The sequence below is a fragment of the Oncorhynchus kisutch genome, linkage group LG10 (assembly GCF_002021735.2).
Source record: "Oncorhynchus kisutch isolate 150728-3 linkage group LG10, Okis_V2, whole genome shotgun sequence".
Taxonomy (NCBI): domain Eukaryota; kingdom Metazoa; phylum Chordata; class Actinopteri; order Salmoniformes; family Salmonidae; genus Oncorhynchus; species Oncorhynchus kisutch.
In genome coordinates this window covers 5,542,637-5,556,060 of record NC_034183.2, presented here as the reverse complement: position 1 = coordinate 5,556,060, position 13,424 = coordinate 5,542,637, and the positions used below count along the sequence as shown (strand labels likewise).

General features: G+C 45.0%; 1 pseudogene; it reads left to right on the top strand.

The window, feature by feature from the left end:
- The window catches only part of LOC116375758 (mitochondrial glutamate carrier 1-like), an 83,720-nt pseudogene that overhangs the window by 10,236 nt on the left and 60,060 nt on the right, over nt 1–13,424 (top strand).

Below are 13,424 nucleotides of genomic sequence, written 5' to 3'. Positions count from 1 at the left end.
TCCATCTCCCTTCCTTCCTCTCTCCATCTCTCCCTCTTCCTCCTCTCTCCATCTCCCTTCCTCCCTCCTCTCTACCTCCTCTCTTCCATCTCCCTTCCCCTCTCTCTTCCTCCTCTCTCCATCTCCCTTCCCCTCTCTCTTCCACCTCTCTCCATCTCCCTTCCCCTCTCTCTTCCTCCTCTCTCCATCTCCCTTCCCCTCTCTCTTCCACCTCTCTCCATCTCCCTTCCCCTCTCTCTTCCTCCTCTCTCCATCTCCCTTCCCCTCTCTCTTCCACCTCTCTCCATCTCCCTTCCCCTCTCTCTTCCTCCTCTCTCCATCTCCCTTCCCCTCTCTCTTCCACCTCTCTCCATCTCCCTTCCCCTCTCTCTTCCACCTCTCTCCATCTCCCTTCCCCTCTCTCTTCCTCCTCTCTCCATCTCCCTTCCCCTCTCTCTTCCACCTCTCTCCATCTCCCTTCCCCTCTCTCTTCCACCTCTCCATCTCCCTTCCCCTCTCTCTTTCTCCTCTCTCCATCTCCCTTCCCCTCCCTCTCTCTTCCTCCTCTCTCCCTCTCTCTTCCACCTCTCTCCATCTCCCTTCCCCTCTCTCTTCCTCCTCTCTCCATCTCCCTTCCCCTCTCTCTTCCACCTCTCTCCATCTCCCTTCCCCTCTCTCTTCCTCCTCTCTCCATCTCCCTTCCCCTCTCTCTTCCACCTCTCTCCATCTCCCTTCCCCTCTCTCTTCCTCCTCTCTCCATCTCCCTTCCCCTCTCTCTTCCACCTCTCTCCATCTCCCTTCCCCTCTCTCTTCCACCTCTCTCCATCTCCCTTCCCCTCTCTCTTCCACCTCTCTCCATCTCCCTTCCCCTCTCTCTTCCTCCTCTCTCCATCTCCCTTCCCCTCTCTCTTCCTCCTCTCTCCATCTCCCTTCCCCTCTCTCTTCCACCTCTCTCCATCTCCCTTCCCCTCTCTCTTCCACCTCTCTCCATCTCCCTTCCCTCTCTCTTCCACCTCTCCATCTCCCTTCCCCTCTCTCTTTCTCCTCTCTCCATCTCCCTTCCCCTCCCTCTCTCTTCCTCCTCTCTCCATCTCCCTTCCCCTCCCTCTCTTCCTCCTCTCTCCATCTCCCTTCCCCTCTCTCTTCCACCTCTCTCCATCTCCCTTCCCCTCTCTCTTCCACCTCTCTCCATCTCCCTTCCCTCTCTCTTCCACCTCTCTCCATCTCCCTTCCCCTCTCTCTTCCACCTCTCTCCATCTCCCTTCCCCTCTCTCTTCCACCTCTCCATCTCCCTTCCCCTCTCTCTTCCACCTCTCCATCTCCCTTCCCTCTCTCTTCCCTCTCCATCTCCCTCCCTCTCTCTCCTCCTCTCTCCTCTCCTTCCCCTCTCTCCATCTCCCTTCCCCTCTCTCCATCTCCCTTCCCCTCCCTCTCTCTTCCTCCTCTCTCCATCTCCCTTCCCCTCCCTCTCTCTTCCTCCTCTCTCCATCTCCCTTCCCCTCCCTCTCTCTTCCTCCTCTCTCCATCTCCCTTCCCCTCCATCTCTCTTCCTCCTCTCTCCATCTCCCTTCCTCCCTCTCTCCATCTCCCTTCCTCCCTCTCTCCATCTCCCTTCCTCCCTCTCTCTTCCTCCTCTCTCCATCTCCATCTCCCTTCCCCTCCCTCTCTCTTCCTCCTCTCTCCATCTCCATCTTCCTTCCCCTCTCTCTTCCTCCCTCTCTCTTCCTCCTCTCTCCATCTCCCTTCCCCTCCCTCTCTCTTCCTCCTCTCTCCATCTCCCTTCCCTTCCCCTCCCTCTCTCTTCCTCCACTCTCCATCTCCCTTCCCCTCCCTCTCTCTTCCTCCTCTCTCCATCTCCCTTCCCCTCCATCTCTCTTCCTCCTCTCTCCATCTCCCTTCCTCCCTCTCTCCATCTCCCTTCCTCCCTCTCTCCATCTCCCTTCCTCCCTCTCTCTTCCTCCTCTCTCCATCTCCATCTCCCTTCCCCTCCCTCTCTCTTCCTCCTCTCTCCATCTCCATCTTCCTTCCCCTCTCTCCTTCCTCCCTCTCTCTTTCCTCCTCTCTCCATCTCCCTTCCCCTCCCTCTCTCTTCCTCCTCTCTCCATCTCCCTTCCCCTCCCTCTCTCTTCCTCACTCTCCATCTCCCTTCCCCTCCCTCTCTCTTCCTCCTCTCTCCATCTCCCTTCCCCTCCCTCTCTCTTCCTCCTCTCTCCATCTCCCTTCCCCTCCCTCTCTCTTCCTCCTCTCCTCCATCTCCCTTCCCCTCCATCTCTCTTCCTCCTCTCTCCATCTCCCTTCCTCCCTCTCTCCATCTCCCTTCCCCTCCCTCTTCCTCCTCTCTCCATCTCCCTTCCCCCTCTCTCTTCCTCCTCTCTCCATCTCCCTTCCCCTCTCTCTTCCTCCTCTCTCCATCTCCCTTCCCCTCTCTCTTCCTCCTCTCTCCATCTCCCTTCCCCTCTCTCTTCCACCTCTCTCCATCTCCCTTCCCCTCTCTCTTCCTCCTCTCTCCATCTCCCTTCCCCTCTCTCTTCCACCTCTCTCCATCTCCCTTCCCCTCTCTCTTCCACCTCTCTCCATCTCCCTTCCCCTCTCTCTTCCACCTCTCTCCATCTCCCTTCCCCTCTCTCTTCCACCTCTCTCCATCTCCCTTCCCCTCTCTCTTCCACCTCTCTCCATCTCCCTTCCCCTCTCTCTTCCACCTCTCTCCATCTCCCTTCCCCTCCCTCTCTCTTCCTCCTCTCTCCATCTCCCTTCCCCTCTCTCTTCCACCTCTCTCCATCTCCCTTCCCCTCTCTTCCTCCTCTCTCCATCTCCCTTCCCCTCCCTCTTCCTCCTCTCTCCATCTCCCTTCCCCTCCCTCTTCCTCCTCTCTCCATCTCCCTTCCCCTCTCTCCATCTCCCTTCCCCTCCCTCTTCTCCTCTCTCCATCTCCCTTCCCCTCTCTCTTTCTCCTCTCTCCATCTCCCTTCCTCCTCTCCTCCCCCCAGTTTGCCTGCCAAGTTGATAAACGGTGGGATAGCAGGGCTGATTGGTGTGAGCTGTGTGTTTCCCATTGACTTGGCCAAGACCCGCCTGCAGAACCAGCAAAATGGATCACGCCTCTACACCAGCATGTATGTACTCACTCACTCACTCACGCACTCACGCACACACACTCTCACACACACACACACACACTCACGCACACACTCAAGCACACACACACTCACACACACTCAAGCACACACACACTCACACACACTCACGCACACACTCAAGCACACACACACACACACACACACACACACACACACACACACACACACACACACACACACACACACACACACACACACAAGAACACACTCACTCACGCACACACGCACACACTCAAGCACACACACACTCAAGCACACACTCACACACACACACACACACACACTCAAGAACACACTCACTCACTCACGCACACACACACTCACGCACACACTCAAACACACACACACACACACTCACACACACACTCACGCACACACTCAAGCACACACTCAAGCACACACACACTCAAGCACTTACACACACACACACTCATTCACACACTCATGCCAAGAGTGTGCAAAGCTGTCATCAATGCAAATGTGGTTATGTTATGTTGTAGTAACTAGTTGATGTTATATGTTGTAGGAACTAGTTGATGTTATATGTTGTAGTAACTAGTTGGTTGTGTCTTGTAGTAACTAGTTGGTGATGTTATATGTTGTAGTAACTAGTTGGTTGTGTCTTGTAGTAACTAGTTGGTGATGTTATATGTTGTTGTAACTAGTTGGTGATGTTATATGTTGTAGTAACTAGTTGGTGATGTTATATGTTGTAGTAACTAGTTGGTTGTGTCTTGTAGTAACTAGTTGGTGATGTTATATGTTGTTGTAACTAGTTGGTGATGTTATATGTTGTAGGAACTAGTTGGTTGTGTCTTGTAGTAACTAGTTGATGTTATATGTTGTAGTAACTAGTTGATGTTATATGTTGTAGTAACTAGTTGATGTTATATGTTGTAGTAACTAGTTGATGTTGTAGTAACAGGTTGGTGATGTTATATGTTGTAGTAACTAGTTGGTTGTGTCTTGTAGTAACTAGTTGATGTTATATGTTGTAGTAACTAGTTGGTTGTGTCTTGTAGTAACTAGTTGATGTTATATGTTGTAGTAACTAGTTGATGTTATATGTTGTAGTAACTAGTTGGTGATGTTATATGTTGTAGTAACTAGTTGGTTGTGTCTTGTAGTAACTAGTTGGTTGTGTCCTGTAGTAACTAGTTGATGATGTTATGTTGTAGTAACTAGTTGGTGATGTTATATGTTGTAGTAACTAGTTGGTTGTGTCTTGTAGTAACTAGTTGGTTGTGTCTTGTAGTAACTAGTTGGTGATGTTATGTTGTAGTAACTAGTTGGTGATGTTACATGTTGTAGGAACTAGTTGGTTGTGTCTTGTAGTAAGTAGTTGGTTGTGTCTTGTAGTAACTAGTTGGTGATGTTATGTTGTAGTAACTAGTTGGTGATGTTATATGTTGTAGTAACTAGTTGGTTGTGTCTTGTAGTAACTAGTTGGTTGTGTCTTGTAGTAACTAGTTGGTGATGTTATGTTGTAGTAACTAGTTGGTGATGTTACATGTTGTAGTAACTAGTTGGTTGTGTCTTGTAGTAACTAGTTGGTGATGTTATGTTGTAGTAACTAGTTGGTGATGTTATATGTTGTAGTAACTAGTTGGTTGTGTCTTGTAGTAACTAGTTGGTGATGTTATATGTTGTAGTAACTAGTTGGTGATGTTATATGTTGTAGTAACTAGTTGGTGATGTTATATGTTGTAGTAACTAGTTGGTTGTGTCTTGTAGTAACTAGTTGGTTGTGTCTTGTAGTAACTAGTTGATGATGTTATATGTTGTAGTAACTAGTTGGTTGTGTCTTGTAGTAACTAGTTGGTGATGTTATATGTTGTTGTAACTAGTTGGTGATGTTATATGTTGTAGTAACTAGTTGGTTGTGTCTTGTAGTAACTAGTTGGTGATGTTATATGTTGTTGTAACTAGTTGGTGATGTTATATGTTGTAGGAACTAGTTGGTTGTGTCTTGTAGTAACTAGTTGATGTTATATGTTGTAGTAACTAGTTGATGTTATATGTTGTAGTAACTAGTTGGTGATGTTATATGTTGTAGTAACTAGTTGGTTGTGTCTTGTAGTAACTAGTTGGTGATGTTATATGTTGTTGTAACTAGTTGGTGATGTTATATGTTGTAGTAACTAGTTGGTGATGTTATATGTTGTAGGAACTAGTTGGTTGTGTCTTGTAGTAACTAGTTGATGTTATATGTTGTAGTAACTAGTTGATGTTATATGTTGTAGTAACTAGTTGATGTTATATGTTGTAGTAACTAGTTGATGTTGTAGTAACAGGTTGGTGATGTTATATGTTGTAGTAACTAGTTGGTTGTGTCTTGTAGTAACTAGTTGGTGATGTTATATGTTGTTGTAACTAGTTGGTGATGTTATATGTTGTAGTAACTAGTTGGTTGTGTCTTGTAGTAACTAGTTGATGTTATATGTTGTAGTAACTAGTTGATGTTATATGTTGTAGTAACTAGTTGGTGATGTTATATGTTGTAGTAACTAGTTGGTTGTGTCTTGTAGTAACTAGTTGGTTGTGTCTTGTAGTAACTAGTTGGTGATGTTATGTTGTAGTAACTAGTTGGTGATGTTACATGTTGTAGTAACTAGTTGGTTGTGTCTTGTAGTAAGTAGTTGGTTGTGTCTTGTAGTAACTAGTTGGTGATGTTATGTTGTAGTAACTAGTTGGTGATGTTATATGTTGTAGTAACTAGTTGGTTGTGTCTTGTAGTAACTAGTTGGTTGTGTCTTGTAGTAACTAGTTGGTGATGTTATGTTGTAGTAACTAGTTGGTGATGTTACATGTTGTAGTAACTAGTTGGTTGTGTCTTGTAGTAACTAGTTGGTGATGTTATGTTGTAGTAACTAGTTGGTGATGTTATATGTTGTAGTAACTAGTTGGTGATGTTATATGTTGTAGTAACTAGTTGGTGATGTTATATGTTGTAGTAACTAGTTGGTTGTGTCTTGTAGTAACTAGTTGGTTGTGTCTTGTAGTAACTAGTTGATGATGTTATATGTTGTAGTAACTAGTTGGTTGTGTCTTGTAGTAACTAGTTGGTGATGTTATATGTTGTTGTAACTAGTTGGTGATGTTATATGTTGTAGTAACTAGTTGGTTGTGTCTTGTAGTAACTAGTTGGTGATGTTATATGTTGTTGTAACTAGTTGGTGATGTTATATGTTGTAGTAACTAGTTGGTGATGTTATATGTTGTAGTAACTAGTTGGTTGTGTCTTGTAGTAACTAGTTGGTGATGTTATATGTTGTTGTAACTAGTTGGTGATGTTATATGTTGTAGTAACTAGTTGGTGATGTTATATGTTGTAGTAACTAGTTGGTTGTGTCTTGTAGTAACTAGTTGGTGATGTTATATGTTGTTGTAACTAGTTGGTGATGTTATATGTTGTAGTAACTAGTTGGTGATGTTATATGTTGTAGTAACTAGTTGGTTGTGTCTTGTAGTAACTAGTTGGTGATGTTATATGTTGTTGTAACTAGTTGGTGATATATGTTGTAGTAACTAGTTGGTTGTGTCTTGTAGGTCTGACTGTCTTATCAAGACCATCCGCTCAGAGGGATACTTCGGAATGTACAGAGGTAGGTTCGGGTGAGGACGTGGAAGTATATTTGTGTGTGTGTGTGTGTGCACTAGAAAGTGGCAGGTACATACTAAAGACAAACATAGCACAGTGAGGTCCTTTTGAAAGTTGTTGAGCACTGCTGAACACTGAGACTATCACAGCTGCTTATAGCTGTGAGACAACTCACTCTCACCAGCACACAGCTAACCACATCCTCAGGTATACAGGACATCCTCAGGTATACAGGACATCCTCAGGTATACAGGACAGCCTCAGGTATACAGGACAGCCTCAGGTATACAGGACATCCTCAGGTATACAGGACATCCTCAGGTATACAGGACAGCCTCAGGTCTGGGAACATAATGCACAAAATAAATGTTACCACCATACATTATAACATGCCTGCTGTGTGTGACTGGGAAAATCACAATTCCTCTCTCTCTGTCTCTCTCTGTCTCTCTCTCTCTCTTTCTCCTCTGTCTCTCTCTCCTACTCTCTTTCTCCTCTCTCTTCTTTCTCTCCCTCCTCTCTCTCTGCCTCTCTCTCTCGCTCTCCCTCCCCTCTCTCTCGTCTCTCTCTTTTCCTCTCTCTCTCTCTCCTACTCTCTCTCTCTCTCTTTCTCCTTTCTGTCTCTCTCTGTCTCTCACTCTCTTTCTCCTCTGTCTCTCTCTGCCTCTCTCTCTTCTTTCTCTCCTACCCCTCTCTCTGCCTCTCTTCGTTCTCTCTCCCCTCTCTCTGCCTCTTTCTCTCGCTCTCCCCCCTCTCTCTGCCGCTCTCGCTCTCTTTCTCTCTCCCCTCTCTCTTCCCCTCTCTCTGCCTCTCTTTCTCGCTCTCTCGCTCTCCCTCCCCCCTCTCTCTCTCTCCTCTGTCTCTCTCTACCTCTTTCTTCTTTCTCTCCCTCTCTCCATCTCTCTTGCTCTCCCTTCCTCTCTCCATCTCTCTTGCTCTCTCTCTCCCTCCCCTCCATTCTCTCTCTCTCTCTCTCCCTCCCCTCCATCTCTCTCTCTCTCTCTCTCTCTCTCTCCCTCCCCTCCATCTCTCTCTCTCTCTCTCTCCCTCCCCTCCATCTCTCTCTCTCTCTCTCTCTCTCTCTCCCTCCCCTCCATCTCTCTCTCTTCTCTCTCCTCCCCTCCATCTCTCTCTCTCTCTCTCTCCCTCCCCTCCATCTCTCTCTCTCTCTCTCTCCCTCCCCTCCATCTCTCTCTCTCTCTCTCTCTCCCTCCCCCTCCATCTCTCTCTCTCTCGTTCTCCACTCCTTCTCCTTCCATCTCTGTCTCTCCCTTCCTCTCATTGTTACAGGGTCTGCGGTGAACCTAACCCTGGTCACGCCAGAGAAAGCCATCAAGCTAGCAGCAAATGACTTCTTCAGACAATACCTCTCCAAGGATGGGTAAGATGTAATGACTAAGACACACACACACACACACACACACACACACACACACACACACACACACACAGACATACACAAAGTGAAAGAGAGGTCTCTGAGCCAACACAATCCCTGACACGTTGGGCTGTCTGTTTCACTGTGTCATCATCCAAATGGTACCCTATTCCCTATATAGGGCACTACTTTAGACCAGAGCTGGCACCCTATTCCCTATATAGTGCACTGCTTTAGACCAGAGCCCTATTCCCTATATAGTGCACTACTTTAGACCAGAGCTGGCCCCCTATTCCCTATATAGGGCACTACTTTAGACCAGAGCTGGCACCCTATTCCCTTTATAGTGCACTACTTTAGACCAGAGCTGGCACCCTATTCCCTTTATAGTGCACTACTTTAGATCAGAGCTGGCCCCCTATTCCCTATATAGGGTACTACTTTAGACCAGAGCTGGCACCCTATTCCCTTTATAGTGCACTACTTTTGACCTGATCCATATGGGCCCTGGTACAAAGTAGTGCAGTAAATAAGGAATAGTTGACCATTTGGAACACATTATGTTTCTTTGATTGGTTTTCTACTTAACTTTCTGCTTTAGTTAATCCTTCAATATACTGACAGCAAGGATTAGACATATACATTGTTGCTTACTATCCCATCTCTGTCAAACTACTGGAAAACTACTGGAAAACCATCTCTGTCAAACTACTGGAAAACTACTGGAAAACCATCTCTGTCAAACTACTGGAAAACTACTGGAAAACCATCTCTGTCAGACTACTGGAAAACTACTGGAAAACCATCTCTGTCAAACTACTGGAAAACTACTGGAAAACCATCTCTGTCAAACTACTGGAAAACTACTGGAAAACTACTGGAAAACCATCTCTGTCAGACTACTGGAAAACTACTGGAAAACCATCTCTGTCAAACTACTGGAAAACTACTGGAAAACCATCTCTGTCAAACTACTGGAAAACTACTGGAAAACCATCTCTGTCAAACTACTGGAAAACTACTGGAAAACTACTGGAAAACCATCTCTGTCAGACTACTGGAAAACTACTGGAAAACTACTGGAAAACCATCTCTGTCAAACTACTGGAAAACTACTGGAAAACCATCTCTGTCAAACTACTGGAAAACTACTGGAAAACCATCTCTGTCAGACTACTGGAAAACTACTGGAAAACCATCTCTGTCAAACTACTGGAAAACTACTGGAAAACCATCTCTGTCAGACTACTGGAAAACTACTGGAAAACCATCTCTGTCAAACTACTGGAAAACGACTGGAAAACCATCTCTGTCAAACTACTGGAAAACTACTGGAAAACTACTGGAAAACCATCTCTGTCAAACTACTGGAAAACTACTGGAAAACCATCTCTGTCAAACTACTGGAAAACTACTGGAAAACCATCTCTGTCAAACTACTGGAAAACTACTGGAAAACTACTGGAAAACCATCTCTGTCAAACTACTGGAAAACTACTGGAAAACCATCTCTGTCAAACTACTGGAAAACTACTGGAAAACCATCTCTGTCAGACTACTGGAAAACTACTGGAAAACCATCTCTGTCAAACTACTGGAAAACTACTGGAAAACCATCTCTGTCAAACTACTGGAAAACCATCTCTGTCAAACTACTGGAAAACCATCTCTGTCAAACTACTGGAAAACCATCTCTGTCAGACTACTGGAAAACCATCTCTGTCAAACTACTGGAAAACCATCTCTGTCAAACTACTGGAAAACCATCTCTGTCAGACTACTGGAAAACCATCTCTGTCAGACTACTGGAAAACCATCTCTGTCAAACTACTGGAAAACCATCTCTGTCAAACTACTGGAAAACCATCTCTGTCAAACTACTGGAAAACCATCTCTGTCAAACTACTGGAAAACCATCTCTGTCAAACTACTGGAAAACTACTGGAAAACCATCTCTGTCAGACTACTGGAAAACTACTGGAAAACCATCTCTGTCAGACTACTGGAAAACTACTGGAAAACCATCTCTGTCAAACTACTGGAAAACTACTGGAAAACCATCTCTGTCAAACTACTGGAAAACCATCTCTGTCAAACTACTGGAAAACCATCTCTGTCAAACTACTGGAAAACCATCTCTGTCAAACTACTGGGAAAACCATCTCTGTCAGACTACTGGAAAACCATCTCTGTCAAACTACTGGAAAACCATCTCTGTCAGACTACTGGAAAACCATCTCTGTCAAACTACTGGAAAACCATCTCTGTCAAACTACTGGAAACCATCTCTGTCAAACTACTGGAAAACCATCTCTGTCAAACTACTGGAAAACCATCTCTGTCAGACTACTGGAAAACCATCTCTGTCAGACTACTGGAAAACCATCTCTGTCAAACTACTGGAAAACCATCTCTGTCAAACTACTGGAAAACCATCTCTGTCAAACTACTGGAAAACCATCTCTGTCAAACTACTGGAAAACTACTGGAAAACCATCTCTGTCAAACTACTGGAAAACTACTGGAAAACCATCTCTGTCAAACTACTGGAAAACTACTGGAAAACCATCTCTGTCAGACTACTGGAAAACTACTGGAAAACCATCTCTGTCAGACTACTGGAAAACTACTGGAAAACCATCTCTGTCAAACTACTGGAAAACTACTGGAAAACCATCTCTGACAAACTACTGGAAAACTATCTCTGTCAAACTACTGGAAAACCATCTCTGTCAAACTACTGGAAAACCATTTCTGTCAAACTACTGGAAAACTACTGGAAAACCATCTCTGTCAAACTACTGGAAAACTACTGGAAAACCATCTCTGTCAAACTACTGGAAAACCATCTCTGTCAAACTACTGGAAAACCATCTCTGTCAAACTACTGGAAAACCATCTCTGTCAAACTACTGGAAAACCATCTCTGTCAAACTACTGGAAAACTACTGGATAAACATCTCTGTCAAACTACTGGAAAACTACTGGAAAAACATCTCTGTCAAACTACTGGAAACCCATCTCTGTCAAACTACTGGAAAACCATCTCTGTCAAACTACTGGAAAACCATCTCTGTCAAACTACTCTAAAACCATCTCTGTCAAACTACTGGAAAACCATCTCTGTTAAACTACTGGAAAACCACCTGGAAAACTACTGGAAAACCATCTCTGTTAAACTACTGGAAAACCATCTCTGTCAAACTACTGGAAAACCATCTCTGTCAAACTACTGGAAAACCATCTCTGTCAAACTACTGGAAAACCATCTCTGTCAAACTACTGGAAAACCATCTCTGTTAAACTACTGGAAAACCACCTGGAAAACTACTGGAAAACCATCTCTGTTAAACTACTGGAAAACCATCTCTGTCAAACTACTGGAAAACCATCTCTGTCAAACTACTGGAAAACCATTTCTGTCAAACTACTGGAAAACTACTGGAAAACCATCTCTGTCAAACTACTGGAAAACTACTGGAAAAACATCTCTGTCAAACTACTGGAAAACCATCTCTGTCAAACTACTGGAAAACCATCTCTGTCAAACTACTGGAAAACCATCTCTGTTAAACTACTGGAAAACCACCTGGAAAACTACTGGAAAACCATCTCTGTCAAACTACTGGAAAACCATCCCTGTTAAACTACTGGAAAACCATCTCTGTCAAACTACTGGAAAACCATCTCTGTCAAACTACTGGAAAACCATCTCTGTCAAACTACTGGAAAACCATCTCTGTCAAACTACTGGAAAACTACTGGAAAACCATATCTGTCAAACTACTGGAAAACTACTGGAAAACCATCTCTGGGCTGGGGGTTTCTATCCTTTCTCTGGAAAACTACTGGAAAACGATCCCATTTTATCTCCAGAAAATCAGTAATTTGTCAAAATAAGGAAAAGTATAGCATTTGAGAGCAGACCACTATCACATGACAAGCATCAATACTGCACATCTGTTGTTACTGAGGCCACTATCCCCCGCTGCTCTGTCCAAATGGTGTGTCCGATGGTATGTGTGTGTGTTTTCGTTTGTGTGCTGTGTTGGTTCATGGATGAAATTGAATATGTTTCTAGGTCGTCTAGCTATCTCTGTTTCTATGGTGACACACACACCGCACACACACACACACTGGACCACGGCCGAGTAGGCGAATGATTGACTGTGAATGATTACCCAGCCTGCTGACTGTCTTGTAAATGATTCATGGTATCTCTGTTCAGTGTTCCAAACGTTTGTTTCATTGGTCACAGATCAGCTACAGTGGACATGTCATGTCTTCCTTTTGTTATGACAAGAGGCTGATCTCTCTCTCTCTCTCTCTCTCTCTCTCTCTCTGTCTCTCTGTCTGTCTCTGTCTCTGTCTCTGTCTGTCTCTCTCTCTCTGTCTCTCTCGCTCTCTGTTTCTCTCGCTCTCTCTCTCTATCTCTCTCTCTCTCTCTCTCTCTCTCTGCCCCCCCTCCCTGTCTCTCTCTCTTTGTATCTTTGTCTCTCGCTCTGACCCCTCCCTCTCTCTCTCTATCTGCCCCGCCCCCTCTCTCTCTGTCTCTCTCTCCAGTCAGAAGCTCACCCTGGTCAAGGAGATGCTGGCGGGGTGTGGGGCAGGTACATGTCAGGTGAGTGGGTGGTGGGTAAAGGGCAGGTACACACACACACACACACACACACACACACACACACACACATACACTCCTCTGTCTCAGTCTCAGGCCGTCTGTACCCAGACACCCACACACTCCTCTGTCTCAGTCTCAGGCCGTCTGTACCCAGACACCCCACACACTCCTCTGTCTCAGGCAGTCTGTACCCAACCACCCACACACCTCCACTGGCTATCAGCTGTTGTCTTCTCTAGCTCTCACTAAACTGGTCTCTCTAATGGACTGATATGAAAATAACACAGCCTTCTTAGATGTTTTCTAATGGTCGCCAAGTTGTTTCTCAGGTGTTGGTAAGGATTGTTTATTCAACTGTAAAAGGTTTTGATTCATGATAATGTACAGTAACAGGTCTCCACAACATAACCACTATGTCTAGTCTAGGTCTCCACAACATAACCACTATGTGTAGTCTAGGTGTCCACAACATAACCACTATGTCTAGTCTAGGTCTCCACAACATAACCACTATGTCTAGTCTAGGTCTCCACAACATAACCACTATGTCTAGTCTAGGTCTCCACAACATAACCACTATGTCTAGTCTAGGTCTCCACAACATAACCACTATGTCTAGTCTAGGTCTCCACAACATAACCACTATGTCTAGTCTAGGTCTCCACAACATAACCACTATGTCTAGTCTAGGTCTCCACAACATAACCA